We start from the raw sequence: 15,188 nt of genomic DNA on the forward strand, positions 1-15,188 counted from the left end.
TATAAGAAAGAAAAACATCGTGGTATTCAAGTCGATCATTGGATCACTTGAGAGGGGTTGAGTGCAACACTCGTCCATTGGGACGCCACAACGTGGAGTAGGCAAGTGTTATACTTGGCCGAACCACGGGATAAATCACCGTGTCTCTTGTGCTTGTTTTCTTTGTGACTATTGTGTTTCACAAGAGCTCTGTCCTTAGCCACTTAATTCCATTGTGCTAACACTTTACCAAGTTTTGTGGCTACAAATTTTAGATTTTTATAGGATCACCTATTCATCCTCCCTCTAGGTGCTCTCAATTGGTATCAGAGCCGTTCTCTTCACGCAAGGGACTAATCGCCCGAAGAGATGGATCCTAAGGGAAATGGGATGATGGTCAACGACAAGACAAAAGAGTCCATCGTCAACGAGCCAAGAGATGATAAGCCCTCGGACTCTGGCTCAAGTCATAAGAAAAGAGACGGGAAGAAGAGGAGACACATTAAGAAGATCGTCTACTACGACAGCGACGAGTCTTCTTCTTCCCCAAGAGACGACGACGACGAGAAAAAGAAATCGGTTAACTCAAACTTTTCATTTGATTATTCTCGTATTCCGGTTAACTCCAATGCTCATTTACTTTCAATTCCACTTGGGAAACCTCCGCACTTTGATGGATAAGACTACTCATTTTGGAGTCACAAAATGCGTAGTCATCTATTCTCTCTCCATCCAAGTATTTGAAAGATTGTTGAAAATGGAATGCTTTTTGATAGTACTGACAACCCAGTTTTCATTAATGAGCAAATCCATAAAAATGCACAAGTTACCACTGTTTTGCTAGCATCCTTGTGCAGGGACGAGTACCACAAGGTGAGTGGCTTGGATAACGCCAAGCAAATTTGGAATACCCTCAAGATTTCTCATGAGGGGAACGATGCCACTATGATCACCAAGATGGAGTTGGTGGAAGGCGAACTAGGAAGGTTCGCAATGATCAGGAGAGAAGAGCCAACACAAACGTACAACAGGCTCAAGACCCTGGTCAACAAAATCAGGAGCTACGGAAGCACTAGATGGATGGACCATGACGTCGTCCGACTTATGCTCAGGTCCTTCACTATTCTTGATCCTCATCTTGTGAACTCAATCCGTGAAAATCCTAGGTACACAAAGATGACGCTCGAGGAAATACTCGGAAAGTTTGTAAGCGGGCGTATGATGATCAAGGAAGCAAGATACGTTGATGAGACATTGAATGGTCCAATGCCCATCTACAAGCCTCAAACCGTTGCTCTCAAAGCAACAAGCAGCAGGGAGGCGCTACCTAGCAAGGTAGCACAAGTTGAGGCGACCGGGCTAAACGAGGATGAGATGACCCTAATCATAAAGCGCTTTAAGACCGCATTGAAAGGACGCAAGGAGTACTCAAACAAGAACAAGGCAAAGGGAAAGTGCTCCTGCTTGAATTGCGGTAAGACTGGTCATTTTATAGCAAATTGTCCCGATAACTCTAGTGACCAGGAACAAGAGAAGGGCGGGAAGAAAGAGAAGCAAAAGAGCTATAGGAAGGCAAAGGGTGAGGCACACATCGGAAAGGAATGAGACTCGGACTGCTCATCTTCTGACTCCGACGACGAAGGACTCGCTGCCTCAGCCTTCAACAAGTCCTTTCTCTTCCCCAACGAATGCCACACCTGCCTCATGGCCAAGGAAAATAAGGTGAGTGTTCGAGATTCCCCCAAGTACTCTACTTCTAGTGATGAGGACTCTAGTGATGATGAAGTAGATTACACTAGCTTGTTCAAAGGATTAGATAGAGCTAAAGTGGAAAAGATTAATGAGTTGATTGATGCCTTGAATGAAAAAGATAGACTGCTAGAGAGACAAGAGGACATTTTGTATGAGGAACATGACAAATTTATTAGTGTTCAAAAGTCTCTTGTCTTAGAAATAAAGAGAAATGAATTACTATCTTCTGAGTTATCTACTTGCAATGAAACTGTGGCTAGCTTGAGGAGTATTAATGATGATTTAAATGTCAAGCTAGAAGTAATTAACAAATCTAGTTCTTGCGTAGAGAATGTTTGCAATAGATGCAAGGATATTAATGTTGATGCTTGTGATGAACATTTAATTTTCATTTCTAAATTAAATGATGAAGTAACAAGTCTTAATGTTCAACTTAAGACTTGCAAAAGTGACTTTGATAAATTAAAATTTGCTAGGGATGCCTACACTATTGGTAGACACCTCTCAATTAAGGATGGACTTGGCTTTAAGAGAGAAGCCAAGAACTTAACAAGTCAAAGGGCTTCCATTCTCAACAAGGAGAAAGGGAAGGCCCCTATGGCTAGTTGCATTCAAGAGAATCATGCGTTCATTTATGATAGAAAAGTTTCTAGGAATACTCATTATAACAGGAGTTATGGTGCTTATAATTCACATGCTATGATTGCCTCGAGTTCTACTTTTGTGCATGATAGAAGTAGGCCTAGGAAGGGAAATGTTATTCATCATGTGCCTAAGAAAATGCCCAATAAATCTGCTACTGTTTTTCATGCTTGCAACACTAATTTTGTACTTTTATGTAAAAATAAGAAAGTGGTTGCTAGGAAATTGGGGGCCAAATGCAAGAGAGACAAGACTTGCATTTGGGTCCCAAAGGATATTGTAACTAACTTTGTAGGACCCAACAAGAGTTGGGTATCTAAGACCCAAGCCTAATTTGTCTTGCAGGTTTATGCATCCGGGGGCTCAAGCTGGATTATCGACAGCGGATGCACAAACCACATGACGGGGGATAAGAAGATGTTCACTTCCTACGTCAAGAACAAAGATTCCCAAGATTCGATCATCTTTGGAGATGGGAACCAAGGCAAGGTTAAAGGTCTAGGAAAAATAGCTATTTCTTTCGAGCATTCCATATCTAATGTGTTCTTAATTGAATCGCTCGGGTATAACTTGTTGTCCGCTAGTCAACTATGTAATATGGGTTACAATTGCTTATTTACCAATGTAGATGTGTCAGTCTTTAGAAGGATTGATGGTTCATTAGCCTTTAAGGGTGTACTAGACGGTAAACTCTATTTAGTTGATTTTTCGAAGGAGGAGGCTGATCTAGATGCATGCTTAATTGCTAAGACTAGCATGGCTGGCTGTGGCATCGCCGTTTAGCACATGTTGGGATGAAGAACCTTTAAAAACTTCTAAAGGTAGAACAAGTGTTAGGTCTAACCAATGTTTTCTTTCAAAAAAGATAGACCTTGTGCAGCTTGTCAAGCAGGTAAACAGGTGGGAAGTACTCATCATAGCAAGAACGTGATGTCCACGACAAGACCTTTAGAGCTACTTCATATGGACCTCTTCGGACCCGTCGCCTACCTTAGCATCGGGGGAAGTAAGTATGGTCTTGTTATTGTTGATGATTTTTCTCGCTTCACTTGGGTATTCTTTTTGTAGGATAAATCAGAAACCCCCAAGGGACCCTTAAGCGCTTCCTAAGGAGAGCTCAAAATGAATTTGAGCTCAAGGTGAAAAAGATAAGGAGCGACAACGGGTCCGAGTTCAAGAATCTTCAAGTGGAAGAGTAACTTGAGGAGGAAGGAATCAAGCATGAGTTCTTCGCTCCCTACACACCACAACAAAACGGTATGGTAGAGAGGAAGAACAAGACGCTGATAGACATGACAAGGACGATGCTTGGAGAATTCAAGACGCCCGAGCAGTTTTGGTCGGAAGTTGTGAACACAGCTTGCCACGCCATAAACCGGGTCTACCTTCATCGCCTCCTCAAGAAGACGTCATACGAACTTCTAACCGGTAACAAACCCAACGTTACATATTTTCGTGTATTTGGGAGCAAATGTCACATTCTTGTGAAGAAAGGTAAGAATTCCAAATTTGCTTCAGAAGCTGTAGAAGGGTTTTTGTTAGGTTATGACTCAAATACAAAGGCGTATAGTCTTCAACAAATCATCGGGTTTGGTTGAAGTCTCTAGCGACGTTGTATTTGATGAAACTAATGGCTCTCCAAGAGAGCAAGTTGATCTTGATGATGTAGATGAAGATGATGTTCCAACGGACGCAATTCGCACCATGGCGATTGGAAATGTGCGACCACTGGAACACAAAGAGCAAGATCAACCTTCTTCCTCAACGACGGTGCACCCCTAACTCAAGATGATGAACAGGTTCCTCAAGATGAGACGTGTGATCAAGGGGGAGCATACGAAAACCAAGTTGTGGAAGAAGCACCACGAGCCCCTCCCACTCTAGTCCGAGCGACGATTCAAAGGAATCATCCCGTCGACCAGATTTTGGGTGATATAAGCAAGGGAGTAACTACTCGCTCTAGATTAGCTAATTTTTATGAACATTACTCGTTTGTCTTTTCTATTGAGCCTTTCAGGGTAGAAGAGGCCTTGCTAGATTCGGACTGGGTGTTGGCCATGCAGGAAGAGCTCAACAACTTCAAGCGAAATGAAGTTTGGACCCTGGTGCCACGTCCAAAGCAAAACGTTGTGGGAACCAAGTGGGTGTTCCGCAACAAGCAAGACGAGCACAGAGTGGTGACAAGAAACAAGGCTCGACTTGTGGCAAAAGGTTATGCCCAAGTCGCAGGTTTGGATTTCGAGGAGACTTTTTCTCCTGTGGCTAGACTAGAGTCTATTCGCATCCTATTAGCCTATGCCGCTCACCATTCCTTCAGGTTGTTCCAAATGGATGTGAAGAGCGCTTTCCTCAACGGGCCAATCAAGGAGGAGGTGTACGTAGAGCAACCCCCTGGCTTTGAGGATGAACGGTACCCCGACCATGTGTGTAAGCTCTCTAAGGCGCTCTATGGACTTAAGCAAGCCCCAAGAGCATGGTATGAATGCCTTAGAGATTTTCTAATTGCTAATTCTTTCAAGGTTGGGAAAGCCGATCCAACTCTTTTCACTAAGACTTGTGATGGTGATTTATTTGTATGCCAAATTTATGTCGATGACATAATATTTGGTTCTACTAACCAAAAGTCTTGTGAAGAGTTTAGCAGGGTGATGACACAGAAATTCGAGATATCTATGATGGGCGAGTTGAACTACTTCCTTGGGTTCCAAGTGAAGCAACTCAAGGACGACACCTTCATCTCTCAAACGAAGTACACACAAGACTTGCTCAAGCGGTTCGGGATGAAGGACGCCAAGCCCGCAAAGACTCCAATGGGAACCGACGGACATGTCGACCTCAACAAAGGAGGTAAGTCCGTTGATCAAAAGGCATACCGGTCTATGATAGGATCCTTGCTTTATTTATGTGCTAGTAGACCGAATATTATGCTTAGTGTATGCATGTGTGCTAGATTTCAATCCGACCCAAGGGAGTGTCACCTTGTGGCCGTTAAGCGAATTCTTAGATATTTAGTTGCTACGCCTTGCCTCGTGATCTGGTATACAAAGGGGTCTACCTTTGACTTGATTGGATACTCAGACTCCGATTATGCTGGATGCAAGGTTGATAGGAAGAGTACATCAGGGACGTGCCAATTCCTAGGAAGGTCCCTGGTGTCGTGGAGTTCTAAGAAACAAACTTCCGTTGCCCTATCCACCGCTGAGGCCGAGTACGTTGCCGCAGGACAGTGTTGCGCACAACTACTTTGGATGAGGCAAACCCTCCGAGACTTTGGCTACAATCTGAGCAAAGTCCCACTCGTATGTGATAATGAGAGTGCAATCCGCATGGTGGACAATCCTGTTGAACACAGCCGCACAAAGCACATAGACATCCAGCATCACTTTTTGATAGATCACCAGCAAAAGGGAGATATCGAAGTGTTTTATGTTAGCACCGAGAACTAGCTAGCCGATATCTTTACCAAGCCTTTAGATGAGAAGACCTTTTGCAGGCTGCGTAGTGAGCTAAATGTCTTAGATTCACATAACTTGGATTGATCTATAACATACATGTGTTTTATGTCTTTGATCATGTTCCTTTATGCATTTTGTTGTTTATGGTGCTCAAGTTGCGCAAGCAATCCCTGGACCTCCAAAGTCCATGTGTGAGTGATGCACATATTTAGGGGGAGATGTGCTACAACTTGACCATTTGAAAATAACCGTGTGCTTGAGTTTACTCAATCTAGTCTCAAAGGTGGATTGAAAGGGAAAGGTGAACTTGGACCATGCAAGACTTCCACTGCACTCCGATGAGAGGGTAATTTACTCCAAGTTCATCTCCATGCTCTTATTGCCTTTCTACTCGAAATTGACGATTTTTGTGAGGCAATGGGGTTTAGGGACCAAGATTGATCCCGTTTTGGTGCTTGATGCCAAAGGGGAAGAAAATAAGGCAAAAGCAAATGGATCAGCTACCTCTTGTGAAATTTTTGAAAAAGAGTAGAGTAGAACTTTTGATTTGTCAAAATACTCTTACTATCAAAAATTGGTCTCTTGTGGGGAGAATGGTTGATTATGGGAAAAGGGGGAGTTTTTGGCTTTTGATCATTTTTACTCTTGGATTATATCTCTTTGAGTCTAAACATGTGTGTTTAACTTAGAGATAGGAAAATGATTTTGATTTGCAAAAACAAACCGAGTGGTGGCAAAGAACGATCCAAATATGTCAAATCTTGTCAAAGACTATTTTTGTTCTCAATTGCATTTGATGTTGCACTTCTATTTGTTGCTTTTTGATGTGTTGGCATAAATCAGCAAAAAGGGAGAGATTGAAAGGGAAATGTGCCTTTGGGCCATTTCAAGTATATTTTGGTGATTAAGTGCGCAACACATATTGAGTGAGTAATTATATGCCAAATGATGGATGAAGTGCAAATCGACAAGAAGGTATGGTTCTAGACTTAGTACATTGGTTTTTATGTACTAATATATTTGTCTAAGTGCTAGAATCAGGAAAAGAAAAGGATTGGAAAAGAGTTGGCTGTGTACAGCCAATTGCTGCTCAGTCTGGGTGCACCGGACTGTCCGGTGGTGCACCGGACAGTGTCCGATGCGCCAGGCTGGGCTCTGGCGAACTGGCCACTCTCGGGAATTCGTCGGCGGCGTACGACTATAATTCACCGGACTGTCCGGTGGTGCACTGGACTGTCCGGTGAGCCAACGGCCGCCAGAGCAACGGTCGGCCGCGCAATCCGCGCGCGACGCGTGGCCCACGCCAACGGTCGGCTGGGGGCACCGGACTGTTCGGTGCGCCAACTAGCCCGAAGATCCAATGGTCGGCTGCGCCAGGAATGGAAGGAGATCCGCACTGGACATGCTACAGTGGCTGTCCAGTGGTGCACCGGACTGTCCGGTGCGCCACCCGACAGAAGGCAAGAATTGCCTTCCTTGTTGGGTTCCAACGGCTCCTAGCTGCCTTGGGGCTATAAAAGGGACCCCTAGGCGCATGGAGGAGTTACTCAAGCATTCCTTGATCATTCCTAAGCACCGAGACTCCATTCTCGTGCATTCGATTCTTTGAGATAGTGACTTGAGCTCCATTTGAGTAGAGAACTCCTTGAGTTGTGTTGTGAGCTCAAGTTGTGGCTTGTGTGCGTGATTGTGCTTGTGCTTTGAGTCTTGTGTGTGTTGCTCTTCCCACCCTTACTTCCGTGCTTCTTTGTGATCATCGATTGTAAGGGCGAGAGGCTCCAAGTTGTGGAGATTCCTCGCAATCGGGAGAAAAGTATAAGAAAGAAAAACACCGTGGTATTCAAGTCGATCATTGGATCACTTGAGAGGGGTTGAGTGCAACACTCGTCCATTGGGACGCCACAACGTGGAGTAGGCAAGTGTTATACTTGGCCGAACCACGGGATAAATCACCATGTCTCTTGTGCTTGTTTTCTTTATGACTATTGTGTTTCACAAGAGCTCTGTCATTAGCCACTTGATTCCATTGTGCTAACACTTAACCAAGTTTTGTGGCTACAAGTTTTAGATTTTTACAGGATCACCTATTTACCCCCCTTTAGGTGCTCTCACTATAAAAGAAAAGGGCAGGCCTGGTGTAGCGGTAGAGCCTACCTTATGTAACCGGAAGGTCTCGGGTTTGAGCCTTAGCCTCTGCATATTATGCGGGACGCTTAAAGATATCCTTCCCCAGACCACGCACAGTGCGGGAAGCCTACGACACTGGGTACATCCTTTTTAGCTGTTTCTATAAAACTGTCTAGGATTATCTGCATTTGTCTTCCTTTGCAGCAAAATTACAGGTACTTCTATTTAGTTTCTTCAACAGCAGTGCTTTGTATCTATGTATGTGCAATGCGTGGATTGTGCTTCAGGCTTCTCATGAATATTGGTCATTATTCGGTGGGGAAAGCCATTAAAGTATCTCTATCTTCATTGGCAGTCATGACATATTGTTTCATTTGCTTCTCGTTTATCAGTGGTCCCACTGGGTTCCACTCTTAACTTATTGTGACAAACAAGGTTAGCCCTCCAAGCAAATCTCAAGGCATAATGCCTAAAGATCTTTTATCAAATAAAAGGAATGGTGGATAGGATTAAGATGTGTGTAGCTGTAACATACCATAGTGAAATTAAATGAACACAACAGTACCATTGAAAATTTATCATGATTTTATAGTTGGGAAAAAAGTGGTCCGTAGTATGTACTATATAAGCTACTTGCTAAGCAGAGCAAAATGTGTTCTTTTTCTGAAGACAACATATGAGAATATCAAGTACAAGTACAACAACCAACCAAACGTGTATGACCATGATTGTGTGCGCAACTGCCATAAGGTTTTGTGCACAAAAAGGAAGCTTTGTTTGTTGCTCTATGTATCTTTTGTTTGGCTTTAAATTCTGTGGTCTCTCATGTCAAAATATAATTCTATAGATGCTTTTTTGTGTCATCTATTATTGTTCTAAGTTATTTGCCTTGTTTGATACCAACAACAAAATTCTTACCAAGCAAAAGATATCTTAAAGTTATCTGGATCGCATTTTCTAGGAATTTTTAGGTGGATATCACCCTAAACTTTGTGATTCAGAGGAATCCCATGTGCTGGTTGTTGAGTATATCAAGTGGGACCTAGGTCCAGAGCTCAATATCAGTGAGGCATTTAGAGCGTTCTTCTGAAGCGCAAATCTTAGGTTGACATTTAGCAAAAAGCTAGAAGCTTTGCTTTCTTTGATCCTAGATTTACTTAGCATATGCTATATATCCTAGAATTCTGGATTATTGATCAATGTGATCAGACTTATAGGGAACATGATAATACTTCGGGAGTACCTTAACAGGGATGCAACATGGTTTTTAAGCTAAAGATGGTGCAATATAATTTTTCTTGTACACAAGGTCTCAGAGAAGACAACGAGGAGATTATAGGTGTGAATGCCTTTTCCTTTTCCATTTCTAGGGTGGACTTTTTGTGTGTGACACTTTCTAGGTGTTCACTACAGTTTTGGTCAGTGTGGCTAAATCTTTTGATGCTCCAATAAAGGTCGGCGCTCTTCCCTATTGAACTTGGTCTTTGCTAATACCATTGTCAGTTAGTTCCATTTTTCTCATCTTGATGCTTCATCTGATCTAGCTTTGCTTGGGTATGTACGCCTCTTGTTTCCAACTGCAGATGCTGAACGACCATTCTTCATGCTTGGTCTTGGTGACATTGTAATACCTGGTTAGTAATAAAAAATTCTTTCCTTGTGTTATCTTATATTCTGCTTTGCAGTGATGCAGATTCTTCCATTTATTGAACGGTAATAGCAACCTCTGTAGGAGTGTCAGGCACCAACTTTGTTCTACATGATTAGATCATTTTACGTCCTGAGTTTGTGTTCATAATATGAAGACTAAAACATGTAGCAGGCAAAATTACTTGATGGATCACTTTGTGTCAGTGGTAGCTGATGACAATGCCTTGCCTTGTAATCCTGTATAACTGAGCACAAGCCTTTTGTCAATGATGGTTTTTTACTATATGTGAGTACATATACGATTTCACAACCTTTTGGGCTTTCTAAAATTTGAATGATGAACTCATGTTGGGTTGTTGACAAACTAATTTCTTGCATCATTTGACATAGACGCCCTGAGCTTTGCTGCACTGTGCATGCGTTCTCTGCAGTTTGCAATGCTGTGTTGGTACTAGGCGGTTCGTTTGATTGTCTTTGCATGTGTTTTCTGCAACTCATGTAAAGATGATGAATTGATGGCCATTTTGATCTGCGTTTTATGCAACTCGTGTTTTCCACAATGCTGTGCTGGTAGCAGTCTTTAGTGAAATACACGATTGATGTTGTAATTCTCATCCCTGTAAGAAAGATAGTGTCGGCGTTTCGACCACGAGGGGTCCCTGGACCGACGAGTAAATTGTCGCTGCGTGCCCCAGCCCAGATGGGTTGGCGCGAGACGGAACACAAAGGGGGGAAACCGCGGCTTTGTGTTATCCTACGCTAGAGTGGGTGCGCTTGTAGTAGGGGTTACAAGCATTCGCGAGGGAGAGAGGGAGTCCCGCGCGACCACCCTCCCGTATGAGGGCTCTGGCCCTTCCTTTTATAGATGCAAGGAGAGGGTCTAGGTGTACAATGGGGGTGTAGCAATATGCTAACGTGTCCGGCAGAGAGGAGCCAGAGCCCTATGTACATGCCAACGTGGCTGTCGGAGAGGTGCTAGAGCCCTGTGTACGCGGTGTCGTGGCCGTCGGAGGAGCGTTTGAGCCCTGTAGAAGCACAGCTGTCGGGGCTGTCAGGACCTTGCTGACGTCTCCTTGCTTCCGTAAGGGGCTGAGAGCCACCGTCGTCATGGACGCACGCGGGGAGCCATCATTACTTGTTACCGGGGCGAGCCTGGATGGGACGCCGGTCTTGTTCCCCCGTAGCCTGAGCTAGCTAGGGGTAGGGTAATGATGTACCCCCTGCGGCGTGGTCGGTCCGAGCCCAAGGTTGGGCGAGGCGGAGACTCCTCCTGAGGCCGAGGCCGGGGTCGGGCGAGGACGCGATTTCGCCCGAGGTCAAGGTCGAGGCCGAGCCCTGGGCTCGGGCGAGGCGGAGTCCACCTTCCGAGGCCGAGGCGGGGGCCGAGCCCTGGGGTCGGGCGAGGCGGAGCTTCCTGTGGCGCCTGAGGCTGGACTCAGCTGCTGTCAGCCTCACCCTGGCGGGTGGCACATCAGTCGGAGAGGGACGAGTGGCGCTGTTTTCCTGTCAGGTCAGTCAGTGGGAGGGTGAAGTGACTGCGGTCACTTCGACCTTGCCGACTGAGGCACGCGTGTCAGGATAAGGCGCCAGGCGATCCTTGCATTGAATGCGCCTGTGATACGGTCGGTTGGTGAGGCGATTTGGCCAAGGTTGCTTCACTACGAAGCCTGCCCGAGCTGGGCTTCGGGCGAGTCGAGGGAGCGCTCGTTGCTTGAGGAGGCCCTCGGGCGAGGCGTGAATCCGTCTGGGACTACTGTTCCCGCCCGAGGCTGGGCTCGGGCGAGGCGAGATCGCGTCCCGAGTAGACGAAGCCTTGACCTGAATTGCGCCCATCAGCCTCTGTAGTTTGCGCTGATGGTGATTACCAGCCGAGTTTAGGAGTGTTGGGGGTACCCCTAATTATGGTACCCGACAGATAGTAAGTACCTATGTTGGCTTGGCTAGGTTGATTGGTTGTGATAACAATGCAAACATTGTCTTAGATATGGTTGTTTAATTCAAAATTGAACAAAGCCATAAGAGCTCATGAACGTGGAACCAAACCATTACTATTGTAACTATTGGTGGAGGGATTTTATGCGCCTTTCGTTGTTGCAGGGCGAGCTAAGCGCGCCTTCTGTTCTAGTAAATTTAAGACCCACTAGTGAAATATTTGATTACAACAGCTCTAGATCCACGTAGGGATGAAAACCGGTATCCATACTGTGGACAAATTTAACATTTTAAATATATATATATATATAATTTAATGTTAAACTTTTCTTATGTTATCAAACACATTATTATAAATAAGAATAAAATTTTGTATAAATTGTTTTATGCATTATTTGTCCTCGCAACAAAAAAAGTAAAAAAATATATCTGAATTTTATATCTATCATTTGAGAAGGTATATAATAAATTTGAGATTGACTTTTATGAATCTTTACAAGTTCAATGCTAAAATTAAAATATGCATTTGTATAGTAGATTCTATATTTTATTTATTCAGAAAAAACCAAAAAATTGTTATTTGAAACATAATTTTTGATTGGAATGTGTTATTTTGCCCTTCATGTTATTTGATATATCTATTTTTATCACTACACATATCTTGTTGATGTTTATTTATAAAAAACATCTGCTTTAAATACAATATTTTCATACAAATACTCATGAACATTTAACATTAGCATACATGATACAAAAATAATTAATACATGTCAACGAAAAACATCTCAATATTATGATGTTCATGCATAAAAATAACTAAAGGTAAGTAGGTAAGAGTTTGTCCATGTCTATCTATGTTACGTGCTATAGTCAATATTACTCTGATACCATTTCTATCACACCCGGATTTAAGGGCAAACCCGAGCGTGAAACAAATGCGGGAGACTTGATCCTATCACACATTTGATTCGCGTCTGGGATTGCCTTTAAATCTGGGTGTGACACCTGTGCCAAGATCTGTTCAACGTCGGGTCGAGTCAAGTCAAGGTCGGGTCGTGGGTCGTTTAGCACGGCACGTCTCCGACCCGTGCATAGTGACGGGTCGAGTTTTTTTGTCTTTGGGTCGGTTTTTTAGGTTGGGTCAGGTTTGGTTCAAAAATCATGGCACGTGCCTGGTTCGTGATTGTTGCGGGTCAAAAACTATGATCCGTACAGGTTGAATCGAGTGGCCCATAATCAGATCTATCTGTGCCACTGAAAGGGAAATGTGCCCTTGGGCCATTTCTAAGTATTTTGGTGATTGAGTGCCAACACAAGTGCTTAAATGTGAATCTATGCCCATGGATGAACAAAGTGCAAATCAAGAGTAAAGGTATGTTTCTAAGCCTTAGTACATTGGTTTTGTGTACTAATATACTTGTCTAAGTGTTAGAAACAGAAAGAAGAAGAAAAGAAAAAGAGGTGAAAAAGGCTTGGCTGTGTACAGCCAAGACTCAGCTCAGTCTGGCACACCGGACTGTCCGGTGGTGCACCGGACAGTGTCCGGTGCGCCAGGCTGACTCGGCGTGAAGTGGCCGCTCTCGGGAATTTGCCGACGGCGTACGGCTAAAATTCACCGGACTGTCCGGTGAGCCAACGGTCGGCCGCGCGATCTGCGCGGGACACGTGGCCGAGCCAACGGTCGGAAGGGGGCACCGGACTGTCCGGTGTGCACCGGACATGTCCGGTGCGCCAACGGCTCCCGCATCTGCAACGGTCGGCTTCGCCATTTAAGGAAGGAGATCGGGCACCGGACAGTGTCCGTTGTGCACCGGACTGTCCGGTGCACCCGACGACAGAAGGCAAGATTGGCCTTCTAGATTTGTGCTCAACGGCTCCTAGCTGCCTTGGGACTATAAAAGGGACCCCTAGGCGCATGGAGGAGTACACCAAGCATTCCTACAACATTCCTAAGCACCAAGACATCGATCTCGCGCATTCGTTTCATTGTGATAGCATATAGAGCTCTTGTGGAGTTGTGAACTCTTTGAGTTGTGTTGCGAGCTCTTGTTGCGACTTGTGTGCGTGTTGTTGCTCTGATCTTTTGAAGTCTTGTGTGCGTTGCTCATTCCCCCTTGCTCTGTGTTTCTTTGTGAACTTCAATTGTAAGGGCGAGAGGCTCCAAGTTGTGGAGATTCCTCGCAAACGGGATTGAGAAAAAGCAAGCAAAACACCGTGGTATTCAAGTGGGTCTTTGGACCGCTTGAGAGGGGTTGATTGCAACCCTCGTCCGTTGGGACGCCACAACGTGGAGTAGGCAAGCGTTGGTCTTGGCCGAACCACGGGATAAACCACTGTGTCATCTCTGTGATTGATCTCTTGTGGTATTGTGTTTTGTTGAGACTCTTTTCTAGCCACTTGGCAATCATTGTGCTAACACTTAACAAGTTTTTGTGGCTATAAGTTTAAGTTTTTACAGGATCACCTATTCACCCCCCCTCTAGGTGCTCTCAATTGGTATCAGAGCCGTTCTCTTCAAGAAAGGGACTAACCACCCGAAGAGATGGATCCTAAAGGCAAGGGGATGGTGATCAACGACAAGGAAAAGGAGTCCTTCGTCAACGAGCCCAATGATGACAAGCCCACCGACTCAGGCTCGGGCCACAAAAGAAAAGACGGGAGAAAGAAGAAGGCAAGGCGCATCAAGGAAATTGTCTACTACGACAGCGACGAATCTTCCTCCTCCCAAAAGGACGACGACGACTACGATAGACGAAAGACGGTTAACTCAAACTTTTCTTTCGATTATTCGCGCATCCCGCATAGTTCAAATGCTCAATTGCTTCCCATTCCACTTGGCAAGCCTCCTCACTTTGATGGAGAGGACTACGGATTTTGGAGTCACAAAATGCGTACTCACCTATTTTCTCTCCATCCAAGCATTTGGGAGATTGTGGAAAGTGGAATGAAATTTGATAGCTCGGATAGCCCTTCGTTTATTAATGAACAGATCCATAAAAATGCACAAGCTACTACTATGTTGCTAGCCTCTTTGTGCAGGGACGAGTATCACAAGGTGAGCGGCTTGGACAATGCCAAGCAGATTTGGGACACCCTCAAGATCTCTCATGAGGGGAATGATGTCACCTTACTCACCAAGATGGAGTTGGTGGAGGGCGAGCTCGGACGATTCGCGATGATAAGGGGCGAGGAGCCGACACAAACATACAACCGGCTCAAGATCCTTATCAACAAAATAAGGAGCTACGGAAGCACGCGATGGACAGATCACGACGTCGTCCGCCTAATGCTAAGGTCATTTACCGTTCTTGATCCTCACTTGGTGAACAATATTCGTGAAAATCCTAGGTACATCAAGATGTCACCCGAAGAAATTCTTGGAAAATTTGTAAGCGGGCGAATGATGATCAAGGAGGCAAGGTACATGGACGACGCGTTGAATGGCCCAATCCATGAGCCTCAACCCATTGCTCTCAAGGCAACAAGGAGCAAGGAGGCGCTACCCAGCAAGGTGGCGCAAATTGAGGCGGCCGGTCTTAATGATGAAGAGATGGCCCTCATCATCAAAAGATTCAAGACAGCGCTAAAGGGTCGAAAGGGACAGCCAAGCAAGACTAAGACCAAGGGAAAGCGATCATGCTTCAAATGCGG

The sequence above is a fragment of the Zea mays genome, chromosome 7 (genome assembly GCF_902167145.1).
Source record: "Zea mays cultivar B73 chromosome 7, Zm-B73-REFERENCE-NAM-5.0, whole genome shotgun sequence".
NCBI lineage: Eukaryota > Viridiplantae > Streptophyta > Magnoliopsida > Poales > Poaceae > Zea > Zea mays.